A 21,668-nucleotide genomic window follows, 5' to 3' on the forward strand; every position below is an offset into this window, starting at 1 on the left:
CCGAGTTGTACTGTGACGTATCGACGGGCAAGGTAAGGACGTTCATACCCTCGTCACTTCGACGAAAGGTGTTCGACCTAATTCAAAACATCTCGCACCCCAATGGACGAGCCACACAAAAGCTCGTAAGTCAACAATACGCGTGGCCGCATATAAATCGTGACAGTATGCGGTGGGTCCGTACATGTTTGGAATGCCAACGTAGCAAGGTACACCGTTATGAAAGAAACATTCCGTAACACATCGAGGTACCGAGTGAGCGTTTCAAACACGTTCACGTCGACATCATAATCATGCCATTTTGCGACGGATACATATACTGCCTGACGATAATCGATCGCTTCACCCGTTGGCCCGAAGCAATACCGCTAAAAGACATCTATACCGATACAGTAGCAAAAGCATTTTTCGCCGGCTGGGTAAGCCGCTTCGGAGCACCAGCTACTGTTACCAGTGATCGAGGATCTCAATTCGAGTCAAAATTCTTTAACGCATTCACGCAACTAATATGATGCAACCGAATTCGAACGACAGGTTTTCACCCAGCATCGAATGGTCTGGTCGAGCGTTGGCATAGGTCCCTCAAAGCGGCAATACGGTGCCACACCTCATCAAACTGGGTAAATGTACTGCCAGTGGTGTTGCTCGGTCTACGCACAAGTTTCAAAGACGACATTAAAGCCAGTACAGCGGATTTGCTTTACGGAACAACACTCCGGTTACCAGGGGTATTCTTCATCGAGGTCCAAATGGGGCCTAAGCCACAACATTTTGTCGAAGAATTTCGAAACTTCATACGTACAGTCCGGTCGTCACCTACCGCGCATCACAATAGATCTCGAGCATTCAAACATTCTAGTCTTCAAAGTTGTACTAATGTGTTCGTACGAGTAGACGAAGTAAAAAAACCACTTGAACAACCGTATCGATGTCCATATGAAGTGCTCGAGCGCATATCGGACTATGTATTCAAGATTGACGTCGGCAACCACAGTATCTACAGAAAGGCTTAAGCCTGCATTTATTGAAGCAGAAAATCAGAATACGAATGGCACAAGTAACTCAACCGTAGTGCCATCAACGAGCAACTCCAGGAGTCCAAATATACCGCGCACATACTGCAGAAGTCGGCTGTGCAACGATCCGTGACTTCTCAGGTGCATCGAAGTCACTCCTGGGGGGCTACTGTGGCAACATGCTCACTTTTCTGCATGACGGCAACCCGTTTTGGGCTAATGACAGATACTTAAACTCAACGAACAACGCGGAAGAATCATCAGAAGAACGTTTACACAAAAACATCCAAATTTCATTATTATTAGTTTTTAGAGTATTATTTATTTATTTATTTATTTAATTCATTCAGTCTAAAAGTACATGCTTTCTTACAGACTAGTTAAAAATAGAAAACAATTCAAGCTTAAACTTATATAAGCTGTTATTAAAATTAAGAACATTACTGAATCGATTTGCTAGATGTATAGTCCTAGTTATAGGTTCATTCATAGGATAATTCGTTTTATGAGTTATTTCGATGAACAATCTATTATGCCCAAGCTCACGCAGTGGAATATATGGAATGAACAAATTAGATAAATCGGAGCAATTTATGCTCAAGTTTATTACATTATAGGCAAGCATTAGTGAGATACAAGTTCTTCTGACGTGCAAAGCCTGAAGACCAAGCAATTTGCGCCTGCTGGTATACGATGGGAGACCGTCTGGCCAGTGAAGCATCTGTAAAGCAATTTTCGTAAAAACTTTTTGAACTCTTTCAATTTTCATAAAAAGGATTCCATATTATTGAACAATATTCAAGGCGACTTTTGACCAAGGAGATATAAAGTGCCTTCAACGTCATAGGGTCCTTAAAGTCACTGGTATTTTGTCTAATGGACCCAACCATTGCAAAGGACTTTGCAACAATTAAGTCAATATGACTGGAAAAAGAGAGTTTGGAGTCAAAAATGACACCCAAATCTTTAATCTCTTGACAACGAATAAGAGATTCAGCATTTAGTTTGTAGTTAAAATATGACGCAGTTGTTTTTTTGGAATAAGACACAACGCAGCATTTGTTTGTATTTAAAAACAAATTATTGTCTGCGCACCAACCGGCAAAAGAGTCCAGATCAGATTGCAAGTTAGTGCAGTCAGAGCTATTAAGAATCGTCAGAAATAGTTTGACATCGTCCGCAAACATCAAAAATTTTGCGAATTTGAATTGCTGGGGCAAATCATTTATGAAAATTAAGAATAATAGAGGGCCACAATGGGTACCCTGCGGAGCGCCTGACCAGGCGTTTATATGTAGAGATGACTTGTCGGCTCCAATTGCCACATAGAGCTTTCTGTTCGATAGAAAACTCGTGAATAATTTCAACAAGTTTCCATTGATTCCATACTTGGCTAACTTGCGTACTAGGAAGGATAGTATGATCAACCTTGTCGAATGCTTTCGAGAAGTCAGTGTATATGACGTCAAGTTGCTCAGAGTTCTCTAAAGCACCCACAATTTGATTAGTAACTAAAGCTAAATTTGTGGAAGTAGACCTACCTGGGAAAAATCCATGCTGACACTCCACTATAGCCTTGCCTACGTAATCGAACAATTTACGTTGAAGTACGTGGGCGAATATTTTTGCCAGAGTACTCTGTTTAACAATCGGTATGTAGTTGCAAATTTCATTGCGGTTACCAGACTTAAATATGGGATTTATGGAGCATAATTTCCACGAGTCCAAAAAAATTCCGCAATTTTGAAAGAGATGAGCTAAGGGTTCTGCAATGGAGTTTGCGCATATTTTGAAAAATATCGGATAAAACCCCTCAGTATCTGATTTTGCACTACTTGTCAATTTAGAGATTGACAGAAGAACATCATCTGCTGTAACAACGAAATTAGAAATTGGCATTGGTACCCAGAGTGAAATATAGGATAAGGTGAAGAGGTAAACTTTGAATACACTTTTTGGAATGATTTAGCAAATAAGTTGCAGGCATCCTGTGGATTACTGGACTCTTCGCCATCATACTCCATAGTCGTTGGAAAGCCATTGGTTTTTCTTTTGGAGTTAATAACCGACCAGAAACTGGACGGCTTTGACTTTAGTTTTGATTCGAGTTTAAGCATATATAACTTAAAAAGGCACTTATTAAGGAAATCGAATTGCTTTTTAAGCCTTATATAGCTAAGTCGATCAATTTCTTTACATCTCTTCCTATGTTTTTTAAAAGCTTTATTTTTTCTATTTTTAAGATTATTTAGTTTTAGATTAAACCAGGGTGGCCTATTCAATAAGACCTTACTTTTTAGAAGTACGAAACTCGAATGGGCTAGTAAAAGCCTCCTCCTAAAAATTTCATAGGAGGCTTCGGGGTTTCCGGAGAAGTTAAGAAAGGTCCAATCAGTAGCTACGAAGAACTCGTTTATCGCCACACGATCGGCCTTGAAATAATTATATTCTAATGTAGATTCGGCAGGTTTTTTATAAAAATCATAAAAATCAAAATTTATAGCCAAATCACTATGGTGAAAACTATTTTCCAAAATTGGAAATGGACACTCAATGCATGATATTTTTAAATCAGCAGATCCAAAAACTAGATCTAAGAACCTACCATTCTTATTTGGTTGAGAGCTATATTGTTTCAGACCGTATAAAAATAAGGTGCTAACAACTAGCATATCGATGTCGGATTTAATATTTGAAGGTAAAGTATTACAATCATTAGACCAAGATATATTACTTAAATTGAAATCGCCTAAATATATAATTTCATCAGACGGATTAGCATTATTGATAACTCGACTTAAATTAACCATATGCTTCTGATACATAGCAATGGCACTACTTGGTGGAATATAGGACAATAGAAGAATTATTTTTTATTACTAGTAAGCGTAACGCATATACAAATTTGTTCCATGTCACCGTTATAATAATCAATATTGTAACGGTTTTACTGCAGTTCCCCTTGTTCACAATCCTCTACCAAGGTTCGAATCAATAAACTGTTGAATAAATAACTCCACTATTCAATAATGCAAAATGGCCTTTATTAAAATATTTCACAATAACACTTATAATTCGCAACTGTAGCTTGCTTAAACCAAACTGATTGATAGCTCAAATGAAACTCACTCTTCGCCTCTACTCTCGCGCCTTTTATACTTTTTGATTTCTCATTGCATACTTCCAGGCTTTTCCATTCCAGAACTTACTAGTTCGTTTTTTTTTTTTTTTTTTTAATAATATTTATTTATTTAATATTCATGAGCTTAGATACTAAAATAAACAATAGTTTCAGTTGTCTTGTTTAATGTAGTTATACAATGACTCTAGACGAGTTCTCATGTACTTGACGGTCTTCATATTGATATAATATAACATTTTATTAATTTATACAATTTAAATGTTACTGCTTTAACTTAAAGCTTTTTAGGTCCTTTATAATTATATTGCAAAGGAAAAAACATGTAAAAACAATGCCTGATTAGCTATTTATGGGAAAAGATAAAATGATAGTAAGGTAAAGTTATGTCGGATGTCCGGCATGAGTTAGTGTTTGTGGTTATATATTGTTTAGCCACCAGCATTGCTTTATGATGGCAGCTGCTTCTAATTTGTCTCTGACAGAAACGTATGTATCAAAACGTTTGTTTTCTGCGTTAAGTGTTTTTGAGGTCACTGCTTTTACGTTGGCTCTTCTAAAAAACGGTAAATGATCGGTATGTGATCTTGATTTTGTATAAATCCATTCCTGTCAAGGTAAAGGAATGATTCTGGGGGTATAAATCCATTTTTTACAGTTAACGAAAAGTATTCTTCGCTTTCGTAAAAGGGTGCACTTATCAAGGTGTTATTGGCCTTGTCAAGACAGCGTATTATGTGTCTTCTTGTCAGATTTATTATATGACAGTCAATTCTAGGTACTTTTGCTATACTATAAACCTTCACATTTGATATGTATTTGGTATAGTTACTGCTTGCTGATCTATACAAGGAGGTGCAAGATCTCAGAATTTCCGTTCAAATTTTCTCATTCTTTCCATGTATGATGGTGACATGTTATACCAAATCGGACATCCGTACGTAAGTATAGGTCTTAAAAGTGATTGATACATGATCGTTTTTAGCCTGTTATCCAAAAATTTAGTGGAGAACATTTTTTTATAAGCATGGAACGCCCTAGTGGTTTTCTTTATTTGGTGGTTAATGTGGTCGTTATAATACAAAAATTTATCTAGATATATGCCGAGATATTTAACTCTATCGGATTGTTTAATTATACAGTTAGATTCGTTAGACATAATTTTGAATCTTTTCCAGTATTTTTTAATATTTGAGTTGCATTTTTTGATAGGGGGGCGAAACAGAACAGTTTCACATTTGTTGGCATTTATTTTGAGTTGCCAATCTATTGTATATTCTTCAACAGTATTATATTTGATTTGCAGATTTGTGTTTATATTAGCAATAGAACTGTCTGAGTGATAAATTACAACATCATCGGCAAAGGCTATAATGTTGTCTATTTTATCCAGCAAGTCTAGTATGTAGATGTTAAAAAGAAGAGGGGCATTTACAGTACCTTGCTGTAGGCCATTTATTATATTAAATTCTCGTGTACTTTTTATATCGTTTGTATATACCGAGAATTTTCTATTAGAAAGCATGTTATAAATTAATATTATTAACTAAAGGGGAAATTTATAACCAATGAGTTTTGTTATAAGTCCTTTTATCCACACTTTATCGAAAGCCTTTTCTATGTCCAGGAAGCAAGCTCCTGTGACGTGTTTTTTATTCCAGTTCCAGTTTATTTCGGAAACGAGAAAGCTGATGGCATGAGTAGTTGAGTGTCCATATTTAAAACCAAATTGTTTGGGGCTTATTAAGTCATTGTGTTCAATAATTCTATTGATATTTATATTTATGACAGCCTCGAATACTTTACTAATGTTTGGAAGCAAACTGATCGGACGAAGATTTTTAAGACTGTTTTTGTCTTTGTTCTTTTTGGGTATAACTATTGTTTTGGCGGTTTTCCAAATAGGTGGGGAGTATGCATTGTTCAACACATTGTTGAAAAGCGTACAATATTCTAGAATTATATCTGTTGGAAGATTTTTTAGGATGATATTTGGTATTTGATCTAAACCTGATGACAGTTTTCCCTTCAAATTCGCAAATACATCTGAGAGGTCATTAGTAGGAATGAAGAATCATTCGGTTTGTTCTTCGGTAAGGTTATTTGCCCTTTTTTCTGCGCTAAATGTTGTTTTGGTTACCTCGATGCTATCAAATAATGTTTTAGTCTTTAAAAACTCATTGAAGCATTCTTCAACCTGTGAATGGATTAGATTGTCAGGATTGTTTTCTTTTAAAGAGTGAATTGATTCAAGATGAACGCCAATTATATCAACTATATCTGTTAGTTGTGAGGTTCTTCTCAGTTAAGTTACAATCTAGTCCCGCTTCTTGTATCAGTGGGGATGAAGTAAAGGGAATACAAAGGTGACTGATGGTTCACTCTGATTTGGAAGAAATGATTTTTTAATAGAAGACATTTGAGAGGGATCGTCAGTCTTGATATAAGATAGTTTGAATTCGAGTTGCTTATTTATATGAATTTTGATGTTGTCCTGAATTAGCTTCTTTATTAGTTTTAGTCTAGCTTTTTCTTGTTGTATAGCACTATAAGAGCAATGTACTTGTAGGCGGTTATAATTTTTTATAATGGTAAAGTTCTACTTTTTTCTAAAAGTAGAGATTTTAAAATCGGTGTGTTTGCCAGTGTGTTAGTGATGCTGCCAGATCTTCTTTTTGGCACATTCCTTTCTATGGCGGTTAGAATTATTTTGTTTAGTATGTCTAAGTGATGGTCGATTTCAACGTTTTTCAAGTTCCTATTGTCTGGTGTCCGAGCTTGGTTTTGCAGTTCTGAACTTAGGGTGTTTTTGAATTTTTTCCAGTGGGTTTTTTTATAATCCAACGTTTTTATAACGGAGTTATCCAGCAATGTAAAGAAGCTCGTGCTGTCTCTGCGTGCAATTATTTCTATGGCGTTATGGTCGCTGTCATAGTTAAAGCATCTTAGACAGTTAACCGTGCCGTTGTCTTTTTGTATGTCTAATCTGTTATCGGCAATACAGATGTCTAAAAACGAGTTAGATCTAAAGTATGAAGGAGATACGGAAGCGTACAGGTTGCATCGGTATTTTATCTCATTTGACATAAGCCAATTTCTAAGTGATTTGCCTTTAGGATTTTCTTGTGCATTTCCCCAGTCCGTATGCTTGCTATTAAGGTGCCCTGCTAGTATGTAGTAATGATTAGGTTGTTCAAGATTTAGAGCTTCGAAAACTGTATTTAGTTCCGTTTTAAATGCGTCGTTATTATTCCCCGACGGATAATATGCTGCTATTATATACAAAATGTTATTTGGAGGCATGTGTATTTTAATTTTGAAAGTTTCTCAAGACTGTTAACCTATCAATTTTATGATTAAAAACTTTCGTAAACTTTATGTTATATTTGATAAGTATCGCTGTTCCACCACCTCTCATGCCTACCAACCTATCTTTCCTTGTTAAGTTGTACCCAAGAAACTTTAGTTTATGTTTCGGGTTTAACTAAGTTTCGTTGAGTAATAATATATCTGGATTTCTCTCCTTTAAAAATTTACTTAAGTCTAGTCTTCTGCTTAAATTTATAAGTGAGTTAACATTAAGAGAAATAATGTTTAAATTATATTTATTCAAAGTTTGTGAGGGCCTAACGCTCATACAGAGTCCATTAAGCCACAAATTGCATCGACTCTGGCAGTCTGCAATTCTAATTGTTTCTGAAGGTTTGTAATTTGTTTACTTAGAGATAATATTGTATTTTTTAGTTCTACTAGAAATGAGTTTTGTAGGTTTTGGTTATTGGGAGTGTCAAAATTGACCTGCGCTACTCTAGCTGCGTTTGCATAGAGTTGGTTGTGTGGGTAGTTTTAGCCGTAGCTAAACTTTGTTTTCTCAATCTCATTTTATGCTGTAGCTCTTTATAACGCTCACAGCCTTTGTAGGATGCTGGGTGTCTATGCTTCTTGCATAGTACGCAGTAAGAATTTGGTTTTTCTGCAGAGTCTCGTCCAGGAGAAGGGCATTCTTTGCTGTTGTGCTGCCCACTACATTTCACGCACCTGGCTGCCATATTGCAATTGGCAGCGCTATGGAAAAAGTTTTGGCAATTCCTACATTGTGGAATCTCGGGTCTGCGTAAATGTTCCCATTTGATACAATGGTATAGTATACATTTAATGGCCTTTAATTCATTCACGTTGCTGTGGGCGCTTACTTGAACCATGAATATAGGTAGTAAATTGACTTACTTTAAGTATTTTAAGATTATCCTTTTGATATTGACAAAGCTCATTAAAAATTTCTTCACATTTGGTATTTCCATTCAAGCCTTTCAGCAAGTATGTTTTAGTTTTTAAACATTTGGGTGTGTATGAATAGTATTTCACATTGGATTTTTCAAGATATCCGCGAACTCTTTTATAGTCTTCGAGATTTGTTAAGTAAATCGATATTTTATTTTGGTTGTGTTCTTTTATTTTAACATTTTTTATCTTTAAACCATCTTTGATCAGCTCAATTATTTGTTTTGATTCTACATCAAATGTATTAATATGTGGAATGTTTTTAATATTGCTTTTGTTTTTTGAATTTGTAATTGTTTTTGCTTCATTTTTGTTATTTACACTTGCAGGTGCAGCTTCGGCTGCTGCTGCGCTAGTTGATGGGTTACAGTCGTTGTTTTGAGTATCAGCTCGTGTTTCTTCGCAGTTTTTGTTTAATTTGGTGGTATACACATATTGTTGAAATTTTTGGAATGCATCATTACACTCTTCCAGATCTTCATCTAGTATTGCATAGTAATTGTTTTTGCAATTTTTTGACATCGTGTTTTCTGTCACACTATCATTTCTTCTTTTTCTTGATAAGTGATTATTTGCAGTATTTATTATTTTATTTAGCAAAGAGTCAAGCGCATTGCGCTCGCACATAATTATGCCTCACTATTTCCGCCGGTTTTAAACCACTATTGCAACTTTTGAAACAATGATTACGATATTAAATAATTAAATTTTCTATTTTTGCACAAGGCAACGAGAAGAACTATATCCGAATACGTGTTGTTCGCTACGGAGTCACGATCAAACTCCCTTACTAGTTCGTTTCAGCTACAAAATCGCCAGCCACAACTACGTTTATAACTTCTCATTTGAGTGATACTTGCACAAATTATTGCCCTCTCTTGTGAGCAATTCAGATAAGATATATGCATGTGTTTGTGCATTGCTTCTCCGCTGCACGTATACGTACATGGTACATATGTGTAGACGCAATTATTGTTTCGTTTATATAGATACATAATGATTCATCTATGGATGTGCATGATATCACTTTTTAGCATCGGCTTAGAGATAGCAGCACCCCTTAGTTTTGCTAATATTCGTAACACTGCCCTCCACCTAAGTCTGATCGTCCCGACCAGACAAATCTCCCGATCTAAACGCCGCTAGCATCTCCTTCCCAACTGCGCCGAATCTTGGATGGAACACCTTTCCGCCGGTGAGGGTTGTATAACAGTACCATATCTCCCTCCAAGAAACCTTCCGAATTTTTGTTCTCATTGTACCTGCGTTTCATCTTACTACTCATTATTCTTGATCGTTCCCTCGCACTCTGTTGTTTGGCCAGTGAACTTCTTCGCAGAGCTTGCACTTGACGGATTGACTTTGCATCATCATTATCGTCTGGACGTTTCACAACAGTAGTGCGCGCTGGCTTGAAACCACCCTTGCATTCTTTCTGAAAAATTCTTTCAGTCGTTTTAGTGCGTCCATTAGGGTTTGTCGATGCCGGTCTTTTTCTCGCAGGTACTTTTAATCGCTTTATTTGGCCCATTGGATCCATCAACCTTTTCTTTTGACTTTCGTGGCCTCTGTCGAGTCTTCTCCACCATTACTCGATTACTACTGAACCCTTTCTCCAACTTGAAGTTAAGTGGTATATCCTGGTTCTCATAACGCATCACCCTTATCTGCATATCGATCCTGATGTCATGGTCAACCAAGAAGTCCACTCCCAATATGACTTCTTCAACGATCTTCGCCACAACGAATTTGTGTAGAACCGTGTCCTTCCCAATTAGGACTTCACATATTACTTCTCCCTGGACTTGGTTATACTCGCCTGTGACCGTTCGCAACCTTGCTCCAGGTAACGGTTTTACTCTCCTGTTGACTAAATCAGATCGAATCAAGGAATAAGATACGCCCGTATCTACAGTCAGTACACGCTCCTTGCCATCCACATTCCCTCTGACGGTAAGACTGCTTGATTTCCTTCCAATTTGCGACACAGATATCACAGGACATTCAATAGCTGGAGCTAGCTCTCGATTTTTCCATCTGGCACGCTCTTGCTCATCTCCTCCAGCTTTGCGTTTACGGCCACCCAAGTTGGAACTACCAGGACCAAGATCGCAATGACGTGCAATGTGACCGGGCTTCCCGCATTTGAAGCATTTGATAACTTTTTCACTCCGCTTTTGCGATCCTTTCAGCGCCTCCAATATTACGTCTACCCACTCTGGCCTTTCTACCTCCACACGGCGTGCTTTGAAAACTGGCTTACACAGAAGCAATGCTGTTTCTTGAGTCAGTGCATGGGATACCGTTTCTGCGAATGTGGGTTTTGGGTTTGCATATGTCGCTCGCTTCGTTTCTACGTCCCGTATGCCATTTATAAAACTCTGGATTTTTACCCTCTCGGTGTACTCCACGGGTGCGCCCGCATTTGCCAAATGTGCCAACCTTTCAACATCCGAGGCAAACTCCTGCAAAGTCTCATTCGCTCTTTGGTGACAGTTTTGCAACTCAATTTGGAATATCGTGTTTTCTATGCTCGCTTCCGTAACGTCTCTCGTCAGCGGCCATCAATGTTTCATAACTGTTCCGCTCGTACTCTGGAATAGTCTGTAAGATTTCGGCAGCAGGTCCTTTCAATGCTACGAAGAGTGCAGCAACTTTATCTTCCGCATTCCAGTTGTTCACTGCCGCGGTATTATCAAACCGTAGCTTAAAGACCTGGAAAGGAACAGAACCGTCAAAGGATGGTGTTTTTACCTTTGGATTACTCGCTGAAACAGCTGGGCGATTTAGTTGTAACTGCTCCATACGACCCTTCAAATCATCGACTTCTGCCTGAAATTGAGCGATTTTTGCATCCTGCGCTTCCAGCTTTGATGTTACCCTTGCTTCCTGTGCTTCTAACTGCGAAGACATTTGTTCCACCTGCAATGATAAGCGCTCCTCTTGTTCTTCTATCTTGGATGTTATACGTGTCTCTTGCGATTCCAGTTGGGATGCTATACTTGTCTTCTGTTCTGCCAGTTGAGATGACATTTGTGACGTCATTTCTGAAATACGCGTTTCTTGTGCTTCAATCTTCGATGTTATTTCTGACGACATTTCTGCAATATGTGTCTTCTGTTCTTCCATCTTGGATGTTATACGGTTCTCCTGGGATTCTAGTTGGGATGCCATTGTCGATGTTTGAGCAGATATTGCAGCTAAAATCATGTTCAAATCTGTGCTCGTGACTGTCTGCGAAGTTTCATTTTTCTTTTCAATTTTTGTTGTCTCGTTCACATCAAGATGAAAGACATACTCTTCCACGTTAATTCCTTCTGCTTCCATAGCCTCTCGTAGTCGTGCCTGAAGTTCGAGTTTAATGCCGGTTGTATTCAATCCACGGCTCTCCAACTCCTCCTTCAGTTGCTGGATCTTCAATTCACTGAACTTTGCCATATCCTTGTTGTCCTCTGGAATTTATTCAACAATTCCTCTTCTGAGGCCAATTATAACGATTTTACTGCAATTCCCCTTGTTCGCAATCCTCTACCAAGGTTCGAATCACTAAACTGTTGAATAAATAACTCCACTATTCAATAATGCAAAATGGCCTTTATTAAAATACTCCACAATAACACTTATAATTCGCAACTGCAGCTTGCTTAAACCAAACTGATTGATAGCTCAAATGAAACTCACTCTTCGCCTCTACTGTCGCGCCTTTTATACTTTTTGATTTCTCATTGCATACTTCCAGGCTTTTCCATTCCAGAACTTACTAGTTCGTTTCAGCTACAAAATCGCCAGCCACAACTACGTTTATAACTTCTCATTTGAGTGATACTTGCACAAATTATTGCCCTATATTGTGAGCAATTCAGATAAGATATATGCATGTGTTTGTGCATTGCTTCTCCGCTGCTCGTATACGTACATGGTACATATGTGTAGACGCAATTATTGTTTCGTTTATGTAGATACATAATGATTCATCTATGGATGTGGATGATATCACTGTTTAGCATCGGCTTAGAGATAGCAGCACCCCTTAGTTTTGCTAATATTCGTAACAATATTAATTTGTCTACTACATAGATCAGATCTAACCGCAATTAGGACACCACCACCCCTTTCAAGCCCGGTGGCGTTAGAGCAACGATCATTACGATATACATAATAATAATTTTCCAAAAACTCATTATATGAAAATTTTTCAGTCAACCACGTCTCCGTCAAAGCTATTATATCATATTCATGTGAAATGACATTACTATATAATTGCGATGATTTCGTACGCATTCCACTTACATTGTGATAATAAAGCGTATATTTAGATTTTAACTCAATAGGTCTAAGAATACCCACGTTAGATTCAATGGTTACGATTTCAGAAGAACCGGTTTTTGGCGGACCCGAAAAGGGCAAACAGCCACACCAGCAGGCCAAAGCTCAGGTTTGAGCATACTGTTGAACCAGGATTCAGGAACACCTAGTTTAAAGGTGATTCGTTTTAGTGATTCCACGGCAGTAACATTCTTAATAAGACTGTGGCATGAAAGCAACACTTTCTGTATCCCAGAATGTTTGGAAACATATTCAATTATATCATTTTCCGTGACTGATGGCGAACAAGAAGAAATGTACAGCCGCTTAGTTGTGGCGGCAACACAAAGTTCAGAATTTGCATTTGAGCCAACAATGTGAACATGTTTATCGTAAGATTTATTTTTTGCAGCAGCTACCTTCTGACGAGCAGGTTGCGACTCATTTTCGTTGGTAGTGTTCTCGGTACGAGTATCAGCAGTTTTAATATTTTCAACATCACTAGGATTGTTATTATCGTTTGCAATAACAACACATGCATCAGTTGGTTCGACAATTTTAGAAGACGACGTAAAATTGTTGTTGCCAGCGAGAGCAGAATTTTGTACAAGAGGGCGATCACAATTATCATTTGAATCGATGTTATTATTTGCTTGATTACAAACCGAAGCATAAGAAGGCAAACGTTTAGCCGGCTTAGCAGGCGAAAGCTCAGCATCAGTGACGGAACGTTTAGCCGTTGTTTCGGTGTGCGAAACAGAAGAAGATAAACACGATGATAACTCAGCAGCATCACCATTTGATTTACTAGCGACGCTAGCAGCAGCACCTTGTGTTGGTTGTGTAGTTTTCGTACACTTGTTAAAATTTCGTATATTAGGCGAAATGCAGTTGGGCGAGTCAACGAACTTACCACGAGAACGCGTTTTCATTGCATTGCTGTTGTCACAATCTTTTTGCCATAGAAATATGATTGTTATTGGCACTAACAAATATTTGTTGGATTTCTGCCAATGATGAGCATACTTTATTAAACTCTGAGAGGCATATTGTTATTGTGCTATTCACGCAATTGTCACATTTAAACATTAGATTCGCGTTTGATTTTAAAAGATTTGCTGCAGAATTATTTAATTTAACACATAATAAATGTACTTTATTATTAACACAGATATCACATGAGATAAAATCTTCTCTCACGAATTCTATATGACAGCTTATACACTTAAGCGTTGCAAAATAGATAGATACACGGAGCGATCAAAAACACGTCTGCACGCAACGAATGCTACTTCATTATATATTAAATGTTACTGTGACGAATATTAGCGACACTAAGTGATACATCACTAGTCTGATGCTAAGTAAATGAAGCCACAACAACAATAAAGCAGGCAGTCACTTGTATCTAAATAAACGAATCAATCATTATGTGTACGCATATGTACGTACATGCAGCGGAGAGAAAACGCACAAACACATGCATATATCTTATCTGAGATGCGCTTAAAAGTAGGCAATAATTTGTGCAAGTAACACTCACATATACACGCGCACATGAGAAGCTATAAACGTAGTTATAGTTGGTAATTTTATAGCTGCTTACTAACTAGTAAATTCTAGAATAGAACCGCCTAGAAATATGTCAACAAGGAAACCAAACACTATAAAACCAGCAACAGTTGAGGCACGAAAATCAGTTTGATTTAAACACGCTATCTGTCGAGCAATAGAAGTGTTATTTTGAAAGTAGTCTAATAACGACCATTTTGCATTATCGAATATTGGAGTTATTTATTCAACAGTTTAGTGATTCGAACGTTAGCAGAAGGTTGTAAATAAAAGGAATTGCACTAAATTCGTTACAATTGGTGTCAGAATAGGAATTGTTGAATAAATTCCGAAGATTGCGAATACAACTTGGACATGGCAAAGTTGAGTGAATTGAGGATCCAGCAACTGAAGAAGGAGTTGGAGAGCCGTGGATTGAATACAACCGGCAATAAGATCGAATTTCAAGCACGGCTAGGAGAGGTATTGAAGTTGGAAGGAATTAATGTAGACGAGTATGTCTTTTATCCTGATGTGGAAGAGCCAGCGACTAAAATAGAGAAGATAGAGACTCCGAATCCATTCGCAAATGTTGACACTAACGCGATACTAGCAGTTTTGAAACAAATATCAACCGAAATGTCATCTCAACTGGAAGAATAAAAGAGAAATATAACATCTCAACTGGCAGAACAGAAGACAAGTATAGCATCCCAACTGGAATCACAGGAGACACGTATAACATCAAAGATGGAAACACAACTAAAAGAGCAAGAGGCACGCATAACAGTACAACTCGAAGCACAAGAGGCGCGTATATCATCAAAACTCGAAGCGCGTATGGACGAGAAAATAACGCAGTTTGAGGAAAAAATCGAAGCCGAGGTGGATGCTTTGAGAGGTCGTATACAGGAGTTGCAATTAAATCGCCCAGAGCCACATACATAAAGACGCAAAAATAATTTTTATTTCAGTTACAACCTATTTAACAGATCTCATGAGCACGGTTGCCACACCATGTTTTCATTAGGGACCAAAATTCATCGAAAAAAAGGACCAAATCTCAAAGAAATGGACCAAACTTGTGTATTCTTTGCCAACAATTCGGCAACTCACAAGTGTGTCGAATTCGTTGTAAAATCTTAAATTCCAGGTTGCTTCCATGGTTTCCTACAATTTTTTTTTTAAACGAAAAGAAAACTTTGCGAATTGCCTAAATATGTATATGTTAAAAATAACAAAAGATTGCACAAACAAAAATAAAGTGTATTTTTAGGTAATACGTTTCTACATCTCTGGGATTAGTCTGCTTTCGTAAAGTACAATGTCACACACACTTTAATTTTAACAAAAAGCCTTATATAAATATTTGTTTTGACAAAAAAACTTAGAGGAAAACACGTGCCGCAATCCAAACAAGTTCAATTTTATTTACATAAAAATCTTATATTTAAACTAAATTTCTCCAGAGCTCGGTTGCATCAATTTTATCGTAAAATCAGTCCTAACGTTAAAAAAAAAAAAATGTTTCCAATACTTGGGTGTTCCAATTTTTTTAATGATGCAGAAATTTAATTCTTTGTTCCACTGTTTACCAATACACCCTTACGCTTCAATTTTCCCATCTATTGCCTAGATTCAGTAAGTCCAAGTTTGGAAAGGAACACTTTTCCATATAATTTGTTTTAGAGAAACATGTACATTTGGAAACTCACCTTTATTGAATCTAACCACAGCTCTCAGATTAACCATTGAAAAGTCTTAAAAGTTTCAACTGTGTAGTAATGGAATTTTGGTCACATTTAACCCTCCGATGAGTGACAATTCTGTGCCTCACGGCCGTGTGAAAAGGTCCCTATGGACCTTTTTTTGTAAATCGTGTTTTTTTTTTTCATATAAAAATTTTTTTTTGATTTTTTTTTGTTTTTATTGTTTATAACTAAATTCTACATACAAAAATTATTTTTTCAATTTTTAAAATTTTTTTTTTGCTTGAATTTTCTTAAGACTATTATAAAAAAGTTTAAAAATTATTGTTGTTGAGCGTGCACTTCTCGTCCCCCGCCCTGTGCGCAAGTGTTGAAGCGATGTAAAAGTGTGATATGTTCTCCGCAAACAGCGTTGTCGCAGCCGAAGCAGTATGCCCGCGTTTTCCGCTGCCGCCCGTACTCAGAACGGCAAAGGCGACATGTCGGTCTACTTGACCTAGCCGCAAACGACGGTGCATTGCCTTCCATCGGTCTTGGTAATACCTGAAATGAAAAGAAAAATAAAAAACAAAAAAATATGTATTATATTCTTGAATTTGAAGATGTTTTTCTTACCCTGACATCGAATGCTTCCATCGCATTGCGTATCCTTGGATATGAGGTTATATGGTTGTTCAGGGCACGTTCTTCGATATTTGGTGTGGCCAATTGTTTCGTTAGCAGTAACAAGAACGACCGCCGTCTGTCACTCCTTTTTATAGGCTTCATTTCGTTGTAAATCGTAAAAGCAGCCAATGCAGCGACGTCCAGCATATTATAAAACTATAAGCTATAAGCGCCTAGCATTTGATCCATGGTATCAACGCCGCATTTGTTGGCGTTGTAATCTAATGTGACATAGGGCTTCCGATTCTCGGTTTGCTCGTCAACGCGGCAGGTGTAGTGCATTGTGGAGAGCACCACTTTATTTTTTTTCGGCACGTATGAGCATAACGCTATATCCCCTTCGTTGAACCCAAATAATGTACTATTGATGGTGCGCTTCGGGTTATTCTTGAACTCCTGTGGAATGAATGTTTTGTTGTAGCGCACTGTACCAACATATGCGGTCTTCCTCCTCATCAAAATACGCGCCAAGTCAAGAGTAGTAAAGAAATTATCCGCGTATATAGTACGGCCAGCATCTAAATATTTTTCCACAACATCCTGCACTACGTTCTGCCCTTGGTTTATCTCCCGTTGTTGGTTTGCCAGTTTTCCAGAATATATCATTCCCTTTACAGGATAATAACTCTGTGAGTCGCATAACCACCATACTTTCAAACCATACTTAGCTGGCTTTGACGGAATGTATTGTGTGAAGGCGGTGCGGCCTCTGTAAGGGAACAACTGCTCATCAACTGTTAGTGCTTCATGAGGAGTGTAAGCTGCTGCCAAGTTATGTTGCAACATTTGCCAAATATCGTCAATAGCCGCAGTTTTGCTGTTGATGACTCGTTGTTGTCGAGTATTTCCATTGTCGAATCGAATAAATTGCTTTATACACATGAAGCGATCGTACGACAACGCAGCTTTGTATATTGGGCAACGCGTCGTGGCCCATAATTCCATAGCTGGTTCATGGTTTGATCTTGTGAGTCCAGCATACAAAAGAATAGCTACAAAGGCGTCAAACTCTTTCACTGTCACTGGCTTCCACTCCTTTGTCTTCGTGGGATTCGCCAAATTCCATGCAGCTGTAACCTCCCTGCCTTTACGATTTGTTTCACATAGCACTAAGTGTATTATTTCCTGTGTCATGATTGAACGCTTTATTGTATAGGGGTCGTGTATATTTCCTGTTGGTCCTGGTTTCTTTCTTATGAAGTCAACCACGTTATGATTACGAATGCGTGATGTTGGTGGTGCTTTTTTAATCCATTGGGTGCCATCTTTACCAATATAGTAACTTTCATTCGTTTCCTGTCCATCACTTTCTTCCTCTTCATCATCTTCGTCATCAGTATCTTCATTTAGCTCGACGTATCCTTCAGTTTCGGCATCTGACTCTTCAGCAGGTTGGTATGTGCGATCTTCATCATCCTCAACTTCATAATTATCAATTGCAGCAATATCAATTTCTTCATCCATGTCTTCGTCCATAAAATCAGCAAATCTACTATCAACTGCACGCCTTTCATCCGCAGTCATTTGCTGGTAACGTCTACTACGGCGTACAACCATTTCAGCAACGTCCAAATTACTTGCATCTGCCATATTTATCTATCACACGCGATTTTACTCTTCGCTGTCTAAACTTTGACTGATTTGGTTTACGAAACTACAACTTCTTTTATACTCTTTCGTACGTCTACCTGAACTCAAAGACATTAGGGATGATGATAAAAACGAAAAATTCTAAGAACTGGTTTATTGCTAGTAGTATAAAATTAGAATATTGTGCCTTTCCTTGAAATCAATAAAGTTCATGTCTTCGAATTTTTCTTAGAATTTTTTGTTTTTATCATCATCTCTAATGTCTTTGTAAATTATGTGTTGAAACAATAAACAAATTATAATGATGCCCAAAAACATGCATTTATTAGTGAAATTCAGTACAAGGTCCATACGGACCTATTCACACGTCCGCGTACTATTCTCACTAAAACCTCAATAACTCCAAAAGATGCGCAACGAAATACTCTTGGAATACAGAATAACCAGGGGGGGGGGGGGGGGGGGGGTGTGTGTGGCCGAAGTAGAAGTAATTTCAGTTTGAACAGGCAAAAAGGTCCCTAGGGACCTTCTCACTAATCGGAGGGTTAACTATGTACATACGAGAAATTAGTTAACAAATATCAGTTCTACGTTGAGCATTTGTAAAGTTAACGCTTTCAAAAAATATTTCTGTCTTCCAATAAAAATATTCCTTGGGTCAAGATACTATTCTAAGTTATGTATGAAATTTTTTAAATATCCAATATTTTGATATAATCATTGTACCGAAAATATTTCAAATGTACTTTATATTGATGGTATTGTAACGAATTTAGGGAAATTCCGCTTATTTGATACCTTCTGTTAACGTTCGAATCGCTAAACTGTTGAATAAATCACTCCAATATTCAGTATTGAAAACTGATCTTTGTTTAGATTACTTTGGGCGTAGTCCTTCACATTTATACTTCACAACCAATAGCGTGTTTAAATCAAAACTGAATACTGATTACTCAGCTTGCGCTGCTTTATATTCTCCGTTGCTTCGTTTGCATATTTCTCCTAAGGCCTAGACGTTTCGCCTTCCAGAACTTCTTTTGTATCTTCTGCTTGGTTACCACAAATGTACATGTATATTTGTAGTTTATGTTTATCTTGTAGCCATATGCGGGTGTATGTGTGAGTAACTACTTCGGCTGATGATTACATGTGTTTGTGAGTATCTCTTCGTTGCCTTTTATGAATGTGTTGCTAGCTTTAATGTGGACATGGCTGCTTCATATTTTTGTTGTTGCTTGATTATTAACTAGCCTGGTCATGTCAAAATTTGCCACAGTATAATATCGGCAGACAAACTGTTTCTGATTGAACTCTGATGCAGTCTGGAAATATATAAAATTCTGTGACCGATATTAAATTTGACAGTTGTATAGCACAAACGCCATCCACACCGAAGTTCCTGGGTTCACGCCCCGCGCAAAGCAACACAAGCAAGTTTTTTCAGTTAGAAGAAAATTTTTCTAAGCGGGGTCGCCCCTCGGTAGTGTTTGGCAAGCACTCGGAGTGTATTCCTGCCATGAAAAGCTTGTCAGTGAACACTCATCTGCCTTGAAGAAGCCGTTCGGAGTCGGCTTAAAACATTCATTCCGGCAAATTGAAAGAGAAGCTCGACCTAAAATCTCTTCGGAGGTTATCGCGCCTTGCATTTTTTTAAATATTGTTACCACGTCCATGGGCTTGCTTCTTGTATACTTAGGCGTTTTCAATATAAAGTTGTTGAACTAATATTTAAATAAGACTATCAAAATGGGATTGATGATGTGCGAACTGACTCCTTATAGGATACACATAAAATAAGATAACATGCTCATTCCAAATGGATATTGCATGAAACACCTCGGTGTCAATAGCGAGCTCGACACAGCGGCCAAGGTATTTCCCTCAGTGCAGGGAATGGGATACCTAAAAATACATACATCAAATCACTATTGCTTCTACATATGCAAAGAGGTAATATCTCTCCAATTTATTTTGCATTAGAAATTTTTTAAATATTACATAAGTGTTGTAGTACTTCAGATGTTTCATACTAGAATATCTGAAAGCTTATTTTTTATAGAAGTTCCTTTTTTGCGCGCAACTCTTCAATTCTATATTCTATATCTTTTTGAATGTAGTTAGCTCTTTTCCAAACATAAATATGTATTTTACTTATTATTTACACAAAGCCTTTTAACGACTTCACACAGCCATTTAATTAAGAAACTAAAAAAGTCTTTAATTTAAGTGCTTATTACGTTTAACTTTTGATATAAAATTAATATATTTGATTGTTTGATACGTCCATTTTAACTTCTTTATGTAAGGTCGGTTTCATGTTTGTCCGCAAATTTATAGTGCAAAACAGAGATCTGCTTTGAGTACTAATAAAATTAGTGCATTTAGTCATGAGCCAACAAATTGTGTCTAAATGTGTACTTAGTCAAGTACAGAAAAATACTATGAGTGATTAGCACATAAAATAGAAAATACATACATACGAGTGCCCCGCAACACATATCGCTCATTTACTTCAATAGTGTCATAACTCAAAAAACACGACTTTTGAGTTAATAATATATGAACGTACCCAACATCATGATCTATGTTGTATAAAAAAATCTTTGTGACCAGTTAAAAATTTACCACGTGCTATAAAAATGAAAATGTGCCTTTATATGCGCAACATATGGCAGTTAAAATCTTTGAATGGCTCTCCTGGAAAATTTTGTTTTTTGAGTTATGACACTATTGAAGTAAATGAGCGATATGTCCCATACATATATGACATTGTTGAGTATAAACTGAAATCATAGTCGCTTTAACTCAGTAGCACGTTGATTTCGTGTGTAATACACTGTATAGTTCGTTTATTATCGGTTTTTCTTTAGCGCTGTTTTTCTTTAGCGCTGTATTAAGTTTAGTTTCGTGTACATCGTTGTGTTGCTAGCGTCAGAAGACTGATATGACTATATTCATTTTATTGCACTGTTAGTCTTACTTATTCCAATTAATGTTTTCGTATAACACAGTTGACTTTCTTGCTCAATAAGACAATTGAGTACTGAACTGCTTCGTGGTTTATGAGCGGTTATTCATTTTACGAAGCATGACTATGTAAATGTGTTTTAGTGGATATAAGTGCTAAATATTCTTTGTTTGTGTACGCACTAATACTCTTTTTTTTGGTTAGTCCACTAATAACCTTAAAAGATGAATAATTGCAGCTCACTGATGCAAAATTGGAATCTTGATGATGTTTTCATTATGGTAGTTGTAGGTTGTTTTCGGGCGAGATGTGCATAAATGTCTTCTACACATTTTCGTGGGGTATTTGTGTTTATTTTTCCCACTGTATTTAATTAATTAATTAATTCTCTTTCCAAAAATCACATTTGCATAAGGTGCTTACACGGCATGGATAAATGCGAG

The 21,668-nt window shown here is 37.2% G+C and overlaps 1 protein-coding gene across 1 annotated transcript in view; it reads left to right on the forward strand.

Annotated features, from left to right (window-relative positions):
* Positions 1-21,668, forward strand: part of ScsbetaA (Succinyl-coenzyme A synthetase beta subunit, ADP-forming) — a 195,920-nt gene that overhangs the window by 170,013 nt on the left and 4,239 nt on the right. The gene's annotated exons all lie outside the window — the stretch shown is intronic.

This window comes from Eurosta solidaginis, chromosome 1 (assembly GCF_040869045.1).
Source record: "Eurosta solidaginis isolate ZX-2024a chromosome 1, ASM4086904v1, whole genome shotgun sequence".
In the NCBI taxonomy this organism is placed as follows: domain Eukaryota; kingdom Metazoa; phylum Arthropoda; class Insecta; order Diptera; family Tephritidae; genus Eurosta; species Eurosta solidaginis.